The sequence below is a fragment of the Lactuca serriola genome, chromosome 9 (genome assembly GCF_051521515.1).
Source record: "Lactuca serriola cultivar US96UC23 chromosome 9, Lser_US96UC23_V15, whole genome shotgun sequence".
In the NCBI taxonomy this organism is placed as follows: domain Eukaryota; kingdom Viridiplantae; phylum Streptophyta; class Magnoliopsida; order Asterales; family Asteraceae; genus Lactuca; species Lactuca serriola.
In genome coordinates, this window is record NC_136416.1 from 206,302,288 (window position 1) to 206,321,614 (window position 19,327).

Genomic DNA, 19,327 nt, shown 5'->3' on the forward strand with positions numbered 1-19,327 from the left:
GATATGTTTGTCAGCATGGTGACATTGCGAGAGAGGCCAGTGGGTGGACCAGGCACCAGAGAGGGATCAGGCTCGGGTTCGGGAGCCGAGCAGCTCGAGGAGCGGATGAGGGAGTTGATATCAGTTGAGGTTACGCGTAACATACTAGACTAGACTCTGTGAGAGCCTTCCGTACCGAGATGATGGCTTTGATGGGAGCGCGTACTTTGACATTCCGAGAGTTCAGGACTTGCGGGGCACCAGATTATCATGGGGCTAGGGAACCCATTCCTAGCAGCAGATGGTTGGCTGATGTTGTTGGGTTTTGAGCATTCTAACACTTCCTAAGTGTACATGCAACCCTAAATACCTTGGATCTATGTTTTCTCTATTATACATGCAAATAAGAACATCCAAGGTATTATCCTAATCTAGCATACAAAAACTATGAATGTAACAAGATAGAATACATACCTCTTGATGTAGCTTGATGTCTTCAAGCTTTAAGAGCTTAGCCCCAATAGTGTGGAAGCCTCAAGTGGAATCACAAATCGCCAAGACACCTTGGAATACTTTAGAGAATATGATTACTTGGTTCTCTCTAGTGAAATTGGCTAGCCCTTCTTTAGTGTATCCACACTAGTGCTCATTTCACCAACCAAAGACATCTTTATATAGTATGGAGGATTAGGTTTAAACCCTAATACCCATGACCTTTCATTTCCTAGGATCCATGGGTTAAACACTCCATGGACTATCCATGAAAGCTTAGCCCAACCTAAATGAACTTGGCCCATTCCATATATATAAGAGTCCATATTTAATTAGTTCCTTTTGATCACTTAATTAATTATAAATTAATTCTTGATCAATACTAATTAAATAATATGATTCCATATTAATATATTAGAACTTATAATATATTAATATTAATCATAAACATACTATTCTCAAAAGATTATCCATATAAATTGTGTCGGTGAAGTGCAACCCAAATGGACCATGCCGGGTCGGGTCAAGTACATACCAAATATAGTTATGGACTTAGACATTAATCCAACAGTCTCCCACTTGGATAAGTCTAAAACTATTATTGCGTATGACTTCAAACCTAACTGGCAATCGTAGCTCTTAAAGCTGCTGTCGAACTCTGATCTTGTCAACGAACTTGTCCATTAGATAAGGGATCATATATTCCTCCATTCTAGATATCATATGGACCGAGACATGGATTATAATCATTCTCTCTGTCCATTTGTTGTTTCCCGATTTGCGATTTATGACGACTGACTAATTGAACGAATCAAATCAGTCCTGGCCCGACCGAGCACTTCCATTTGTCATCATCAAATCATCGAGGGGCCCACAGATATTGCTTTTATCCCGAAGGTAAAAGGAACGGATAAACTTTGACTCATATGGCTTGTTCTACTACTTGTTGAATCATACACAAAGGCACGTTTTATAGCACCGAGTTACCAAATGCGTTTTCGAGCAATCAATGTACTATCAACTTATAGTAACAACTCATATCTCTAGGTTTGAAGAATATAAGATATTATCATCTCATGATCACTCGTGATAAAATCCATGAAGTGATTCCGATGAGCGCGGGTTGAATCCAATACTCAGAACTTATGAGCACTCATGAGTGTTGTAGCCCTTTGTCCAACACCTTAGACCTCTACAAGCCAACCCATGACAGTCTTAATTCATATCTACTTCCAACATATGACCGAGTGTGGATGTTTGAATAACTTAGTCATTCAGGAAGAATAACCCAGTTTATTCGGGAAGTCAAAACATGCAAAATAAAACACAATAATAATTGAATCCAATATGGTATCAACCCTTTGAACATAAATAAAACACCTTTTATTTATCACCATATGATTACACATTATTCATTGTATACTGTTTCAGCTATCAACTTTATTCTTGAATTTAAAACAATACTTGTCCCATGCTCCAAGCATGTACACTATGTTTTCTTAAACACTAGTCATGCCACACACCAAGTATGCATACTATGTTTGTCTATGATCTTTACTTTGTGAACTAGATCAATTGAACATAAATTCAATGATTCTCTTTTCACACTCCCAAATCCTTACTGCAAATGCAAGAATTCCAAATTCATGCCATTTACAGAAATCTGTTAGATTCTAAACTTATATGCATTAATCCTCTTGTAACGATTATGCACAAAGTCACAAAGACTTGGCAACAATCATTACAGAGTATTCCAAAGGAGATCAACTCCTTGGAAATATCCTTCTTGCATTATGTTTCCTTAATCTTACATAGATTGAAAATTCTAACTTTGAAACATTTCCAGATTCCATTTTGACTATCACTTCTGAACAAGAGTTGCCTCCTTACAGATTATGTCAATATGGTCCTTCCAGAATTATCACTATACTTCCAATTGTCCTTGAGTAACCAATCTTTGGTAAACCTTAGATTGTCCTCGACAATTGTTTAATCCTTTTAGTCATATCCAGTTCTAAACCTTTTCCCTTCTTAATGCCCCAGGCATTTGGAAAATTTTATAACGGATGAATATAGCACATGTAATCGATCCTATATCCGAAGCATATGGGACACGATTCATGATGTCTTACATAAAGACTAAACCTGTCTTTTGCTATAATATTTCCATTTCAATTTGCCAAGTTCTCATAAATCAGATTATGAAAAGGGATGCTGTAATCATAATCGAATTTTAGAACGCAAATAATGGACCCATATACAAAATTTCCTTATGTTAAGCCATTCCAACATGAAATTCATATATATCCTTGACTAAATGATTAAAACCTCACGATCTAAGCTTATAGATTTGAGATGAAGCATAATTTCCTCTCCCTTAATTATAGCAAAACAACTTTTTCCCAATTGAAACTTTTGTTTTCTATAATTAACATTGCTAACTTGCAATACTTATCATAATTATCATGCTCCCACTAACATGATGATTATTAGCATAACACTTATGCTCCCACTAGCTTTGACATGTACTCAGAAATCAGCTGGACAGTCTGAAATTTAGATTCATACACCCTTTCCGTAGATAGTAATCATGGTCTCAATTGCTTAGGCATTTGCCATTTCTCACAAGTCCATGTTAGTGTGCCGGTTAACCACACGCGCTCCACTAACGACTTTTGAAAATGCAAATAACACAATTGATATCTTTGTAAAATCTACTTAGTGAAAGCGTTTCCTCACCATCATTTTCATGAATCGGAGAGAAACCTTATGACACTTAGATTTATATGGTGTATGAGTTCCTACCCATATGAATTTGTCAAACCATAATCACAAGACAAAGATAATGACAAATCCAAAACCATATGGATTGAACTCAATCTTAACTTCTTGCCACCTGGCAGCTCAAGGGCCTGCCATTACTTCCAAGTTGTTATGCAACAAACTGAGAACTCTAAGAACTCATATGCAAAGCCAACTTTAACTGGAATGGGCACAGATATGTCAACACGATAGGTTATAAACCTCAAGTCGTGTGCTAGTGAAGAACTTCAGGTTTTATTCTTGATTATTTCTTGAGACTTTCAAGACCTTTAAGACTCCCACTGTCCTCTTGACATATAAGACTCCCTTGTCAAACATCCAAGAGATAGTGCGGATTCTAATCAAGAAAAACACTTTACCCAATTGGCCTAAGTTGGTCTTTGTTTTATCCAAAACATCACAACTTACCAATTTCAAATGTACAAGAGTAGAAAACTTTTACTCTTACATTTGACAAGTGTTTTAAACCTTCTTTAAGACATGTCACTCAAATGACAATCTTGGAGTATGACTCTAAGACTTGTATTGGAACGAAGTATGACTCATCTTCTTGATTTAACCATTTCAACAATTCAAGTTCCTCTTCTTAGTCATCAGAATGCACTAAGATTTCCTTAGAGAACTAATTTTGATATGGTTTCTTAATCATTAAGATGATCAGAAAACTGATACTAAAGTACTCTCCCATCTTTTCAGATATGAGAAACTTTTATCCTTCTGCCTAATTTGATTCTTCTTATTCGCCCTGCCATACATTGGAACCTTTTCCAATGTCTCAGAGTTACACTTAAGCTTGTAAGTATAATCATATTTACTGAGCTTTAGTAAACTATGACGAATAGTCTTATCAATCTTTTGTGGTGGACTTAATCAGTGCACAAGAATGTGTACTTGATCCCTTAGTCCTTTACTTGACTCACACATCCATGTGGCCGAGTAATTAGTCTTAATTTTCCAAAACTTGAAAGTTCTCATTCATCATGCTATACAACTTGCATGATTCCAAGTTCCGGTCCAATTGAAACTTGGGTGATGAGAATCTTTCCTTATTTGGTAAATCTAGACATTACCACAAATGAAAGAATCAATTTCATATTTCCACTCTTGCTCTTAATGGAATCATATAAGCAACAATTTTTCTTCAAAAGCCATTGTAAGGATATTTTAAAATAAATAAGATCAAAAATTTTTCTTTTATTTTAAAACTTTGCGGAAAAACTTATCCTTACAATCCATATGAAAACTTGTTGTTATCTATTCCTAAGCAATATCTCATAACTCCTAAGAAGTTGCTCAAGAATCCGATCTTCAAACTATGCGATAGAAATCCATCTACGCCATCAGATTCAACATATTCTTTCTTTAAGTTTCTTCACTTTTCTTTAATTCTTAAAACATCACCATGTGACCCAGTCACATCATGTATCAGGAATCTCAGAATAGAAACTTAACAGAGTTAGATAGTGGTCTTTACCTGAAGTAGAGTCAAACTTATTGACTTTAACATCCTTAGGTAAATTTGGCAGCTTCGCAACTAATGCCCCTTCCCTTGGCAATATAAACATATGGACCCTTTGATAATGGTACACGAGACTATCACAGACTTAGATTTTCTCTTTACCATTTGGTCAACCGAGTTGACTATGGCCGATCCCTTTCCATTGGGAAGAGAATGCTTTACTGGATATCCAATGTCATCATTGTCAATGTCCATAAAGTTTTAGGAAGTTGATCTTAGCAAATAGATAAGATCATTAAGGGTCTTGTCATAGTCTGTTTCATAGGTGTCCCAAAGGAACTCACTATGTGACTTAGAAAGTGATTGAACCACCAACTTTCTCAAGACTTTGACACCCAACTCTCCCGACTTGTCAATATGTGACTACATCTCCAAGATGTGTTCACACCTAGACCTTGCCTTGCCAATAGGGCTTGAATGACCTTAAACTTTTTCAAGAACTTGTGGGTTGGGGAGAATAATTGGAGGAGGTGAAAGAAGTATGATTTCCAAAGGACATCATCTTCATTTAGGAAACCTTGTTTCACTAGATTTGGGAAGATCATAGGTGTCTATTATAGACATCTTTTGGGAGATATTCAAGATAGTTGATTTAAAGTCCTTAATATGACACCCAATATGAAATATTAAGGCTAGGACCCAACAAACTATTTTATAACTTAGAAGAGGTATGCCGTAATCCAAGCTATATAATATTTGAAGGTAGGTGAATGACGATTCACCAATTTCCACCAAGATAAACGAAATGAATTATTAGGTTTTAATTGGTTTTGAAACTCCTAGATCTTTGAGATTCATTGAACTTTTCAAAGGCATGTTTCAATCTCGAGTGTGCCCTTCAGGTTTTGTGACTGGGATGCCGAGGATCACAAAACAAGGTGTGAAGTAACCATGCAAATCACTTGGTACCCTTAATAAATTACCCCTCAATCGATGTGCCGGTTAACCACACACGCTCCATCGATACTATGATAAATATTAAGTCACCCTTTACCTACCTGGTTAAGTCCAAGTTAGTGTGCCGGTTAACCACACACGCTCCACTAACGACTTAGACAAAGTGTAAAGTGTAATTTCATGGGTTAGCACCTTATTCACATTTTTCCTAAGTAACTAAGATTGGGTATTATTAAGAGTTTAGTTACTTAGTATTATCATTAATACTTTTAATGAAGGGAGAATTCTAGTCCTGTCAAACCCGTTCGGCTAACGACCCTCCACCAGTCAAGCAAGCGGTGGGTGAGAGTGGACACCCATTAAGTTGCCATTTTATAGGCAACAACCTTATACCCACCTTATAGACCGGCTTCGTGAATGAGGCGTACTAGCGGTAAGACTGACTTTACTCTTATACATATATATATATATATTATTAACTTATAATATTATAAAGTATAAGGGTTGAATTTTAACTTTTAAAATTCTAAGGGCTAACTTGGAATTAAAGTATTCATAAGTGAAAACTTTACAAATTCCAAAACTTGAGGGCAAGTTTTGAAACTATTCAAAACTAATTAATTCCATAACTTATGTGTTTAAAGTAGTTTTAATCCAAAACTCTTCAAGTTCCATAACTTGAGGACAAGTTATGGAAGACTTTAAACTAATAAAAGAATTAACTTTTCTTTATTTTATAACTTATGGAATTAATTAAGGTTACACCTTTTTTTTATTTTTTTTTATTTTATTAAATGAAGAGACTCTTGGTCCTCCATAACTTGAGAACAAGTTATGGAGTCATAAAACCATTTAATTAGAACTAGACTCTTCATTTTTGTAACCTTTGCCAATTTTTATGAGTTTTATGATTCTTAAATGTGACTTTTCATATAACTTGAGGACAAGTTACAAAAACACATTTTAGAATGAATTCTTAGATTAATTTGGATTAAAACCAACTATCACATAATTTTATTCATTAATCTAAATTCACTCATAAAACAAGGTAACACAAAAAACTTTTGGTGATCCATAACTTATTCTTAAGTTATGGAATCCTTTAAAACATTAACACCAAATTTTGTAACTCCAAAAAAAACTTTGAATCAAAATTTTTTTTTAAAACCTTTTCATATCCATAACTTATGGAGGTTTCAAAAAAAATAAAACTCTTTAGATCAAACTTTTAAAACTAATAAAATAATCATATTATTTTATCTTTTATTAAATTTGACCTAATTCAACTCATAAAGCAAATTATTCAAATTTTACAAATAATTAGTTTTTCACAAGAACAAGTAATTATCTTAAAATTTGACAAACTTCATGTTTTTTTTTCCAACTTTGAAAATAAAATATTTGCATCAATATAACAGAAAACAACCCGTGGCTCTGATACCACTGTTGGGTTTTGAGCATTCTAACACTTCCTAAGTGTACATGCAACCCTAAATACCTTGGATCTATGTTTTCTCTATTATACATGCAAATAAGAACATCCAAGGTATTATCCTAATCTAGCATACAAAAACTATGAATGTAACAAGATAGAATACATACCTCTTGATGTAGCTTGATGTCTTCAAGCTTTAAGAGCTTAGCCCCAATAGTGTGGAAGCCTCAAGTGGAATCACAAATCACCAAGACACCTTGGAATACTTTAGAGAATATGATTACTTGGTTCTCTCTAGTGAAATTGGCTAGCCCTTCTTTAGTGTATCTACACTAGTGCTCATTTCACCAACCAAAGACATCTTTATATAGTATGGAGGATTAGGGTTAAACCCTAATACCCATGACCTTTCATTTCCTAGGATCCATGGGTTAAACACTCCATGGACTATCCATGAAAGCTTAGCCCAACCTAAATGAACTTGGCCCATTCCATATATATAAGAGTCCATATTTAATTAGTTCCTTTTGATCACTTAATTAATTATAAATTAATTCTTGATCAATACTAATTAAATAATATGATTCCATATTAATATATTAGAACTTATAATATATTAATATTAATCATAAACATACTATTCTCAAAAGATTATCCATATAAATTGTGTCGGTGAAGTGCAACCCAAATGGACCATGCCGGGTCGGGTCAAGTACATACCAAATATAGTTATGGACTTAGACATTAATCCAACAGATGTTACCTACACTTTCCGTACGAGCCAGTGTACTGAGCGGGACAAGGTCAGACTCGCCTCCTGTCTACTGAAGGAAAGACCGAGGGATTAGTGGGAAGAGATTGGTCATGCTTTGGGGGAAGATGTCGCGTTGGACACGATGACGTGGAGTGATTTTTCAGCCAGGTTCAGGGCTTAGTTTTCACCGATTATTGAGGTGCAGTAGTTGGCACAGGAGTTTGAGGATTTGACACAGACCACTGAGACTGTGGCGGAGATTACCGCCAAGTTCAGGGAGAGGGCTCTTCTTGTACCGCAGTATGTCGCGGATGAGGAGATGAAGAAGGTTCGATATCACGAGATGTTGAGGGCTGACATCAGGGAGTTCGTGAGCAGGTCCGAATGTAAGACGATGGAAGATATGATTGCTCGGGCTAGAGAGAGGGAAATTGATTTGGAGCAGATCCGGAAGAGGAAGCCGGATGAGGTTCAGGTAGCCACAGGTTCCGGAAAAAGGCCCAAGGAATCGGATTCGAGATTGAGGGATTATCAGGACCGCAGCCGGTGCGGGAAGTGTGACAGGGCACACGGGGGCGTGTGTAGGAGTGGTAGCGGTGGTGAGTCTGGCTGCTTCAAGTGCGGTTGGAGTGGTCATTTATCATGGATTGTACTGTTACCACCATACAGGGATCAGACTTGATATGTTTTCACTGCAATCAGCGAGGCCACAAGAAGGCCTAGTGCCCCAGTTTGATTCTGCCAGGACGGGTGATGGCACCTGCCCCTGCAACTTTGAGGATCACAGACGGCCATCAGGGCCGTGTAGAGGCGCTTGCGGAAGGAGGCAGGGCTTTTCAGATGACTACATTGGAGACGCGAGCAGCGTCAGACATTGCAGGTATGCGACTTCCGTTTTCAGTTTTTATTTGTGCATGATTATATTGTTATGGTTCTGCATCATTATCGGTATGAGTATTTTAATTTTGTGCGACTTGCTTGTGATTGAGTTATATGCCATTTGCATACTTGGATACTTGAATGGTAGTTAAGGGATGTGCTATATTGGAGAAGGTTACTTAGGATGTTGTAACTGTAGCATGCCTGGGAGGGACTTGGTATGTCTCTCTAGTTTAGAGCTGTATAGTTTTAGAGATGGACTGGTTAGATCCCTAGCTATGGTAAGCTTGGGTTCCTCAGCAGATTGATTATGGAATGGTAGCAAGGATTGGGATTTCTTTTCGAGCATTGAGCAGCAAGGTGGAAGCAGGATCGAAATGGGGGAGAACCCTCCGAGTGTACAAGGGCAAGAGCATGCAGACCCAGGATGAGCACACGATCTATGAGAAGGAAAAGAAGTAGCATAGCGTTTGATGGATTGAAGAATTCCGAATTGAGAAACTCCCCATCAGTTAGTGCGTGTAATGGTGATGGTTAAAGCCTGGTTGGGAATTCAGGTTGGAGGATCGCCTGTAGGACTCGAGTGAGTCGGAATGAAGATCTTGACAGATAGCATGGGATGCTTTCGCGTTAGTAGACATTGGCGGAGGCAGCATGTAGAGCATGGTAGAGCGGCGGGAGAGCCGTAGCTTTCTCCAGCAGCAGTCAGTGGTGGAAAGTGTTGTAAGACTGCGGGTAAGCCATAGTATTCACTAGCAGTCAGATATGGAAAGTGTTGTAAGACTATGGGTAAGCCGTAGCATTCCCTAGTAGCTTCATTAGCGAAGCTGGGGCGAGGCCCTTATCTCCTAGTGATCAAGGTAGGGATCAGGAATGGGTAGTGGTTGAGGATAGTATAGAGCTTGCCTGTATAGCCCTAAAGAGGTGAGACCTTGGGAGAGGCCGCTCCAGGATGTAGCTGGGTGAGACCCGTGGGCGAGGCCCGCATGAGAGTAGTAGTATATGTGAGACCTGAGAGCAGGGTTGCTCAGTAGTATAGTCGGGTGAGACCTGTGGGCGAGGCCTGCGAGTTTTAATAGTACAGGTGGGACCTGTTAAGGACCTTAGGGTCAAGTTGGGGGATCGAGGATCCCAGGACTTGTTGCGCCAGAGTGGCAGAGTAGAGGGGGCAGTATTAGATAGCCTAAGTTTCTTTGGAAGTTGCTGGGAGCGACTAGGAGGTTGTGTTGAGGCTAGAGACCGGTGGGAGCTGGTAATCCAGATATTGATAGATCAGTAGGGACCTGGGTGGTCTCGTTTCATCCGAAAGGCGGATAAGGGACAATAGAGATTTTCAGTCAGTGGCAGTGGAGTTAAGAAGTGTCCAGTGGATACTGGCGGTAATGACCCATACTGGAAGTAGCGGGGGTGATGGAGTTGGTGAAGGATAGAACCTTCACAGTGACAGAGGAAGTAGTTGGTTATGGAACGTTGCCTTGGAAAGGCCGGAAATCGCACAAGGAAAGAAAGGGGTGAATCCCCAGGGTGTTCAGCATGAGTACTTGGGGAGTACCAGAAGGTTTGTCAGTTGAGTAAGTTGTGTTTCCAAGATGACCAGGGTTAGGGTGAACCCGAGGATACTATTCGAAAGGATTAAGGGTCGTCAGGATGACTGGGCGAAAGGCCAGCGAAGGTAGGCAGCTGGTGTTGGATTAATAAATAGAGTATAGAAATCAGATTGCAGGGCGATTGGCCGTAGAGAAACTTTGAGGATGAAGTTTAGTTTAAGTGGGGGAGAGTTGTAACACCCAAAAATCAGAAAGACCAAGAAAGGAAAGAAAACCCTAAGTCAAGGGGGTCAACTCGTCAAGTCCAAGGAGGAACTCGATGAGTCCGAGCGGGATCCGGGTCGAGGATTAAGTGACCGGCTCGGCGAGTCGGAGTATGGACTCGGCGAGTCCGGTCTGAAGAGAGAAACCATAAATCCGGGACTTTGTGCACTATTTAAGCACCTCATTCTTTTCCTTAGGGTTCCTTTACAACTCCTCTCATCCAAAACATCGAACCCTAACCGTCATATCAATTTTTGAGTAAAGATCTAGCCTTGGAGTTGTGATTTGAAGATTGGAAGAGAAGGAAGTTCATAGTGGTGTAAGAGGAAGCCTTGGATCCAGAGTTGGTGGGGCTTTTCAGAGCATTTGAAGGTAAGAAGTCATTACATTCACTCCTTTACTCATAGTTTCCTTTTGTCATGAGATTTTGGGCTTTTATGCCATGTTCTACAGCCAATTGGAGTTAGAAGTCCATATGTGAAGTTGCTACTTCAGATCTAAGTGTATTCTGGCCTAGAGAGTCATAAAGTATCAGTTTTGAGGGTGTAGGTGAAGCATGGTTGTCTTAAACCCGAGTATGGAGTGTTTTGGGCCTAGATCTCCTTAGTTACACATAAAGTTTGCAACTTGACGTGAGGAGTAGGCCTATATGACTCAAAAAGCTTCTGAATGTATGAAGGACTAAATAGACTCGGCGAGTCCTTCGAGTGAACTCGGCGAGTAGCATGAAGATTAGGAGGAACTCGACGAGTTGGATGAGAAACTTGGTGAGTCTGCTGAAGTTTGCCTTGGACTCGGCGAGTCTGTTTTTTGACTCGGCGAGTCAGGTCGCGAAACCCCGAACCCTTCGAGGTAAGACTCGAATCAGTGAGTCGGGTGGAGACTCAATGAGTTGGACAGGACAGGACTCGGAAATCGGTGGACTCGGCGAGTCATGGGCTGACTCGGCGAGTCGAGTCGCAAATGGAAGGACTCTGAGCATATAAACTCGACGAGTCAGTAGGTAGACTCGGCGAGTAGGGTTGACCTGGAAGGTTGACTTTGACCAGGACTTTGACTTTGACCAGAGTTGACTTAGTTGACTTTCGGGGGACAGTTAGACTAAGTGTTGCATTGATATTGGTAGCTTAGGGAGCTTATGGAGAAGGAGTTCAGAGAGTTGCCGGGCAGCAGCTAGAGGGGTTATCAGCAAGTTCAGCAAGTGCAAGTGAGTTTCCCCTTGTGTGAATGGGTCAACGGCCACAATGCCGGCCCATGTGGTTATGAGTAGGAAGACCCGGAGGTTAGACCTAGGCATAGTATGCTAGTATGATATTCAAGACGACGTCCAGTGTAGCGGGTGGGTGCCCAAGGAATGGTTTGCATGATAGTTATACTTGTTGTCTGTGTGATACATGTATGTGCCTGGTAGGAAGGTGAGTGTGGGCGAGGTCCCATATCTCTACAACAGCAGAGTATGGACGGTGTTCCATATCTCATTAGTAGAAGAGTAAGGGCGAGGCCCAGGTTAGGGAAAAAGTGAGTGTTGGCCGGGCCCGTATCTCACTATCAGTAGGAGCGTGGACGGGGTTCCATGACTCATCAGTTGTAGGACATGGGCAAGGCCCAAGATAGGCAAGGCCTTTAATACAGGATTTGGTAGTATATGTTTAGTTTATGTGTTGTGATATGTTATGTGTTAGTATATGTTGGCGGGCGAGGCCCAGTGACAGGAGAGGCCTAAGCGAAATAGATCTGTGTCCGAGCGGGTTCGAAGCCAGCCGGGGCCTGGAGCGGCGAGGCCATTGTAGCGGGCGAGGCCCGAGGTAGGGGTGAGGCCCAGAATAGTGGGCGTGGCCCAGTATGTGCAGTATGTGGTTATGCATGATATGTGGTAGGTTGGGGAACTCACTAAGCTTCGTGCTTACGGTTTTCAGTTTTGGTTTTAGGTAATTCTGGTAGCGGAGGAAAGAGCTCGGGGTGATAGCATGGTACACACCATAGATTAGACCGTCTGGGATGTTTTACTCTGATAATGAGCATATGTTTTTGTAGATTTATGTGTATTAATTACTGAATAATCTTAGTTATTGTAAATCCCTGAATTATAGGTAGAATCCCTGATTTACAGGAATTAACATTGATTGTACAGCTAGGATATCCTCTGTAATTAGCCTATAAATAGGCATTTTATTTTGTTGAAAAATAAATCAATTCATTCCAAAAGCTTCATGGTATCAGAGCATTAGAAGGCTCTTTTTCACCTTCATCTCTTCCAACAATCTTTGTTCTAGCCTTCTCTTTCTTCAACAGAACTCATGGCTCATGAAAAAAGCAGTCTCACATCAGATGCTTCTTCACATCCTTCTACCCTCAATAACCTCAACATCTCTGGTTCATCCTCTCACGGTAATGAAGCCGTATCTCTTGTTACCAGTCACAAGTTTAATGGCCATGACTTTCTTCAATGGTCACAATCTATGTTGATGTATATTGGTGGAAAAGGAAAGGAGGAATATCTTACTAGAGAGATTGAGACTCCAAAATCAGATGATCCAAAGTACAAAACATGGAAGGCTGATAATCACATGATTAAGTCATGGCTGCTTAATTCTATGAATAATGATATAGGAGAAAACTTTCTTCTATATCCGACTGCAAAAGAACTTTGGGATGCTGTCAAAGAATCCTACTCCAGTTCTGAAAATACATCAGAAATTTTCGAAATTGAAGCCGCCCTCTATGACCTCCGCCAAGACGACACCTCTGTCACACAATACTTTAACACTCTTACTCGGTATTGGCAGCAGCTAGATCTATTTGAAACCTATTCCTGGAAGTGTACTGATGACACTACTCTATACCGGAATATCGTTGAGAAAAGGAGAAATTTCAAGTTTCTTCATGGACTCAATAAAGAACTTGATGCAGTTAGGAGTAGGATCATGGGTATCAAGCCTCTTCCTCATGTTAAGGAAGCATTCTTAGAGGTTCGACAGAAAGAGAGTAGGAAAAAGGTCATGCTTGGTGCTTCCCCTAATCCATCAACTCAAGATTCATCTGCTCTTGCTGCCCGAGGACAACAAAAGGGACGACCATGGTGTGAACATTGTCATAAATCTGGACATTATCGAGAAACATGTTGGAAACTTCATGGAAAACCTGCTGATTGGAAACCAAAATCATGGAAAGATAAAGAAACTCATGGAAATGTGGCTATTACTCCTTCAAGTGTTGTTGAAGGAAAAGGGGACACATCAAACTCATCTCCTTTCACCAAAGAACAATTGGAGGCACTTCAGAAAATTCTAAGTCAGTCCGTTCAACCAAACACCACTCCCGGTATAGGGTTGTTGACCACTAAAGGTAACCATTCACTAGCCCTTATGGTCAGTAAAAAGCATATTAACCCTTGGATTCTTGATTCTGGAGCATCAGATCATATGACAGGAAATCTGAGCATTGTTTCTGAGTTTCATGCTAGTTCAAAACATCACACAGTAAAAATTACAGATGGAACATCCTCCAAAGTTGTGGGTGTGGGTTCAGTCAAAATAAACCCAAATCTAACCCTCAAATCTGTTCTTTATGTACCCAAATTGGAATATAATTTACTATCTATTCGTAAAATTACACGGGAACTCAATTGTGTGGCTAAGTTTTACCCAGATATTTGTGTGTTTCAGGACCTGGGTTCGGGGAAGATGATTGGGAGTGCTATGATGTGTTATGGGCTCTATGTCTTACAAGATGACGCTCTTTCTGTCGGGACATCTCAACAATTTAGCTTGTTCTCTTTAAATAACCAGTCTCGTTTCAATAAAGATAGTGATATCATGTTGTGGCACTATCGTCTCGGTTATCCGAACTTTTGGTATTTGTCAAAAATGTTTCCCTCATTGTTTATTAATAAAAGTCCCGACTCTCTTTGCTGTGAAATTTTCCAACTCGCAAAACATACTCGAAACACTTATCATAGTATACCCTACATACCTTCCAAACTATTTTTATTAATTAATAGCGACGTGTGGGGTCCCTCACGAGTTAAGACTATAACCGGACAAAAATGGTTTGTCTCTTTTATCGACGATCACACTAGGTTAACCTGGGTGTATCTCATGAATTCCAAATCTGAAGTGGGTGAAATTTTCAAAAAATTTCATTCTATGATTCAAACTCAATTTCACACCAAGATTCAAATCCTTAAGATGGATAACGGCAAAGAATTCTTCAACTCTATTCTTAGCCCTTATCTCACTCAACACGGCATCCTACACTTAAGCTCCTGTGTAGACACCCCTCAGAAAAATGGAATTGCTGAAAGAAAAAATCGGCATCTCCTTGAAGTTGCTCAATCTCTCATGTTTTTTACTCAAGTTCCTAAAGACTTTTGGGGTGAAGCAGTTCTCACAGCCACTTACCTTATAAACCGAATGCCCTCACGGGTTCTTAACTTGCAAACTCCCTGTCAATCTGTCTTGAAGTTATTTCCTCATACAAAATTCATCAGTCTTCTTGATCCTAAAATCTTTGGCTGCATTGCATTTGTACACAATCACTCTCAGAGTTGTAGCAAGTTAGATCCCAAATCTATTAAGTGTATCTTTATTGGGTATTCATCGCATCAAAAGGGTTACAAATGTTATTCTCCTGCAACACGAAAAATATACAACTCTATGGATGTTACCATCTTTAAAAATCATTCTTACTACAAATCTGAGCTTCAGGGGGAGAATATAAACGAATCTCATCTTTGGGACTCTATTCCTAGTGTCGATACGTTATCTCCGAATACCGATCAAAGTTCCCATACTCAACCCTCTGGTGTTCACGATGAGAGTCCTTTTATTTCAACTCCAGCCATGGAAAACTCTTCCCATCCTCCATTCATGGCTCCATCTCCTTGCCAAGAACCAACTGGAAAAGAAAAAGAAATTCTTGTGTATACACGAAGGAAGCAACCGGGCAAAGACATAGAGCACACAACACATCATGAGGACTACCACGAATCTGAACCATGTCAATCAGGTAATTCTAAACATGATAATGTTGATCACAACGATGATTTAGATACACCTATTGCTATGCGAAAAGGGGTTCGTGCATGTACAAAATATCCAATTGGCAACTTTGTGTCCTATAAAACATTGTCACCATCCTATCAAGCCTTCGTCTCTGCTGTTGATAGCATACAAATTCCTCACACAATTCAGGAGGCATTGGCTGATTCTCAATGGAAAGAAGCTGTACAAAATGAGATTAATGCTCTGGTGAAAAACAATACATGGACACTTACCAATTTACCACCTGGAAAGAAAACAGTTGGTTGCAAGTGGGTTTTCTCTATTAAACACAAGGCTGATGGGAACATTGAGAGATTTAAAGCTCGCCTCGTTGCTAAAGGCTTCACTCAATCCTACGGGATTGACTATCATGAGACGTTTGCTCCTGTTGCAAAGCTTAATACTGTTCGTGTACTACTATCCCTTGCTGCAAATAAAGATTGGGCCCCACATCAACTCGACATAAAAAACGCATTCTTGAACGGTGACCTTGAAGAAGAAGTTTATATGAATATTCCACCGAGCTTCGAGAACTCCTTGAATAGAGAAAAGGTTTGCAAACTCAAGAAGTCCCTATATGGTCTTAAACAATCCCCACGAGCATGGTTTGGAAGATTTACCAAGTCAATCATTCAAAATGGGTACACTCAATGTCAAGCTGATCACACTTTATTTGTCAGATTTTCATCCGATAAAAGGATATCTATCCTAATTGTTTATGTGGATGACATCATACTGACCGGTGATTATGTGGAAGAGATAGAAAGATTGAAACACTTCTTATCTAGGGAATTCAAGATCAAAGATCTTGGAAATCTTAGATATTTTATGGGCATGGAAATTGCTCGATCAAAACTCAGTATCTTTATTTCCCAACGTAAGTATGTCCTAGACTTACTAAAAGAAACAGGGATGCTTGGATGCAAACCAGCCTCAACTCCTATGGACTCCAACAAAAAGGTTGGATCAGTAATTGACAGCCCACCTACAGATAGGGGGAGATACCAACGATTAGTGGGACGCTTGATCTACCTATCACATACATGACCTGACATTGGTTTCGCAGTTAGTGTTGTCAGCCAATTTATGAACAATCCTACTAAAGAACACATGGAGGCTGTTACGAGAATTCTTAGGTACCTCAAGATGAATCCAGGAAAAGGTCTACTATTCAAGAAAAATAGCACCCAAGAGATTAAAATCTATACCGATGCAGATTGGGCTGGAGGTGCAACTCATGGAAGAAGTACTTCAGGATATTGCTCTTATGTTTGGGGTAATCTAGTGACATGGAGAAGCAAGAAACAATCTGTGGTCTCTAGAAGTACAACAGAATCAGAGTTAAGAGCATTGGCTTTAGGTATTTGTGAAGGAATCTGGCTAAAAAGACTATTGGTGGAATTAGGACTCTTTACAGGAGGTTCTATAAAAATGTTTTGTGATAATGAAGCTGCGATTAACATTGCTAAGAATCCTGTCCATCATGACAAGACAAAACATGTTGAGATAGATCGACATTTCATCACTGAGAAGATTGAAAATGCCACAATTCAAACCATTTATACTCCATCAAGACTTCAAATAGCTGATATTCTCACCAAGGCCCTTCCAAGGAATGTCTTTGATAAACTAGTATGCAAGCTGGGAATGTTTGACATACATAACCCAGCTTGAGGGGGAGTGTAGAATTATGTGTATTAATTACTGAATAATCTTAGTTATTGTAAATCCCTGAATTATAGGTAGAATCCCTGATTTACAGGAATTAACATTGATTGTACAACTAGGATATCCTCTGTAATCAGCCTATAAATAGGCATTTTCTTCTGTTGAAAAATAAATCAATTCATTCCAAAAGCTTCAGTTTTTGAAATTAATACTCTGATTATGTTATGGGATTGATAACTATGTTTTAAGTAATGTTTTATAAAATAAATTTTTAGTCTTGAATTCTGCGACGTTATAATATATATATATATATATATATATATATATATATATATATATATATATATATATATATATATTACAATTATAGTTTATAAAAACATAGTCTCATGAGTATTACATGCATCCAACAATTCATGTACCATTTTGTAAAATTTATATCATTTGTTACGAGGTTCTTTTGGTGCAAAAGAAAACTTCATTTTATTTGTCATTAACCGCGATCAATTATAAACTAAAACCCGGTATTTTAAAGTTTAGTCGTAGATCAGTTTTAAGAACCGTTAATAGTCTTAATAAAAATTTATTTTATACTTAAGACATGGAGTTTTGGATGAGTTATAAAATTACTATTTTAAATCTCCTTTTAATAATCAAAAAACTTATGACTCCATGAGTTTATAGAATACACTCATTTTATTTTATAAACTCAAATTTATGCATCTTATGATAAAAGTCATATTTTGATAAACCAAAATTGGGTGATGATACTTATGTTTTAAATCTCATTTAGCATGCATAAAACATAATATCAATTGTTGCATTATGTTTAAAACACCAATATCATATATTAAGTTTTGAGGCAAAAAATAATCACTAGTTTTATTATTTGCCGTTATTACGCTATAAACCGATTTTAGTCTTTTTAATAAAAAATCTTTATTTATTATAAAAACATGGAGTTTATATAATGTTTAAACATATTTTAAACCATTTCAAATATTTTTAAAGTTGGGTATTTATAAGTAAAACTATTTTCAACAAAATTGAGTTTTAATGGTAAATCGGTAACCGGTAAAACGTTTTTACAAATATCCATTTATAAACAACTTATGTTAACTTTTCAATATTTTTTACTCAAATTGCAAGTGTTATTATCTTATGAAGAAATGATATTTGATATGTAAAAACCATTTTCATACATAAAACATAACATGCATTTAACATAAAATAAACATCACAATCATGCATTATAATGTGTATAAACCAAACCATGTCTAGTAATAATTTTTGTGAGCCATCACAAGAATTATTAAGTGTTTCCTAAAGGACTTTAGAGAAACTTCAAAAGGTCTTCAAGGTGTTAATTTCTTCATCTTGTTACATTTAAAGTAAATACAACTAGTCTAACTAATTTATTACATCAAAGCAACAAATCAAAACTACCTATTGATCTATTACATCTTATGAATAAATAAATAACAACCAAACACAACACAAAGGTCCAAATGACTTGTTTATACACAAAAACATATCAAATATTATAACAAACAATTCTTTGTTTTTTCTAAGGCAACTTTTATATAACCAAAATGCATGAAAAATGGTTATATATAAAAATAAACAATTTTAACCAAGAAGTTGCCAAAGAAGACAAATATGGATTTTTCTTAACAAAAAGAAATCCATGCTTGTTTTCCAAAAACCAAAGATTATCAAACATAAAAAAATCATTCTAACATATAAAAAATGGCTCTGATACCACTGTTGGGTTTTGATACGAAATAAAAGTTTGTTTTTTCACAAAAACCGGCAACAGAAGAATTTAAAAATAAACAAGTTTATTTTTAGTTCATAACAAAACCAAACCATCATGGATCCATTTATGGAGGTTAGAATGAAATAAAACCAACCATAAGATGTTTTAGATATAAGCTTTGAAGCCTTTGAATCCACATGGTTTGGGGGTTTTTATGAAGATAACAAAAGATCAAAATGTATGATCTTCTCTACAAGTATCCACCATCA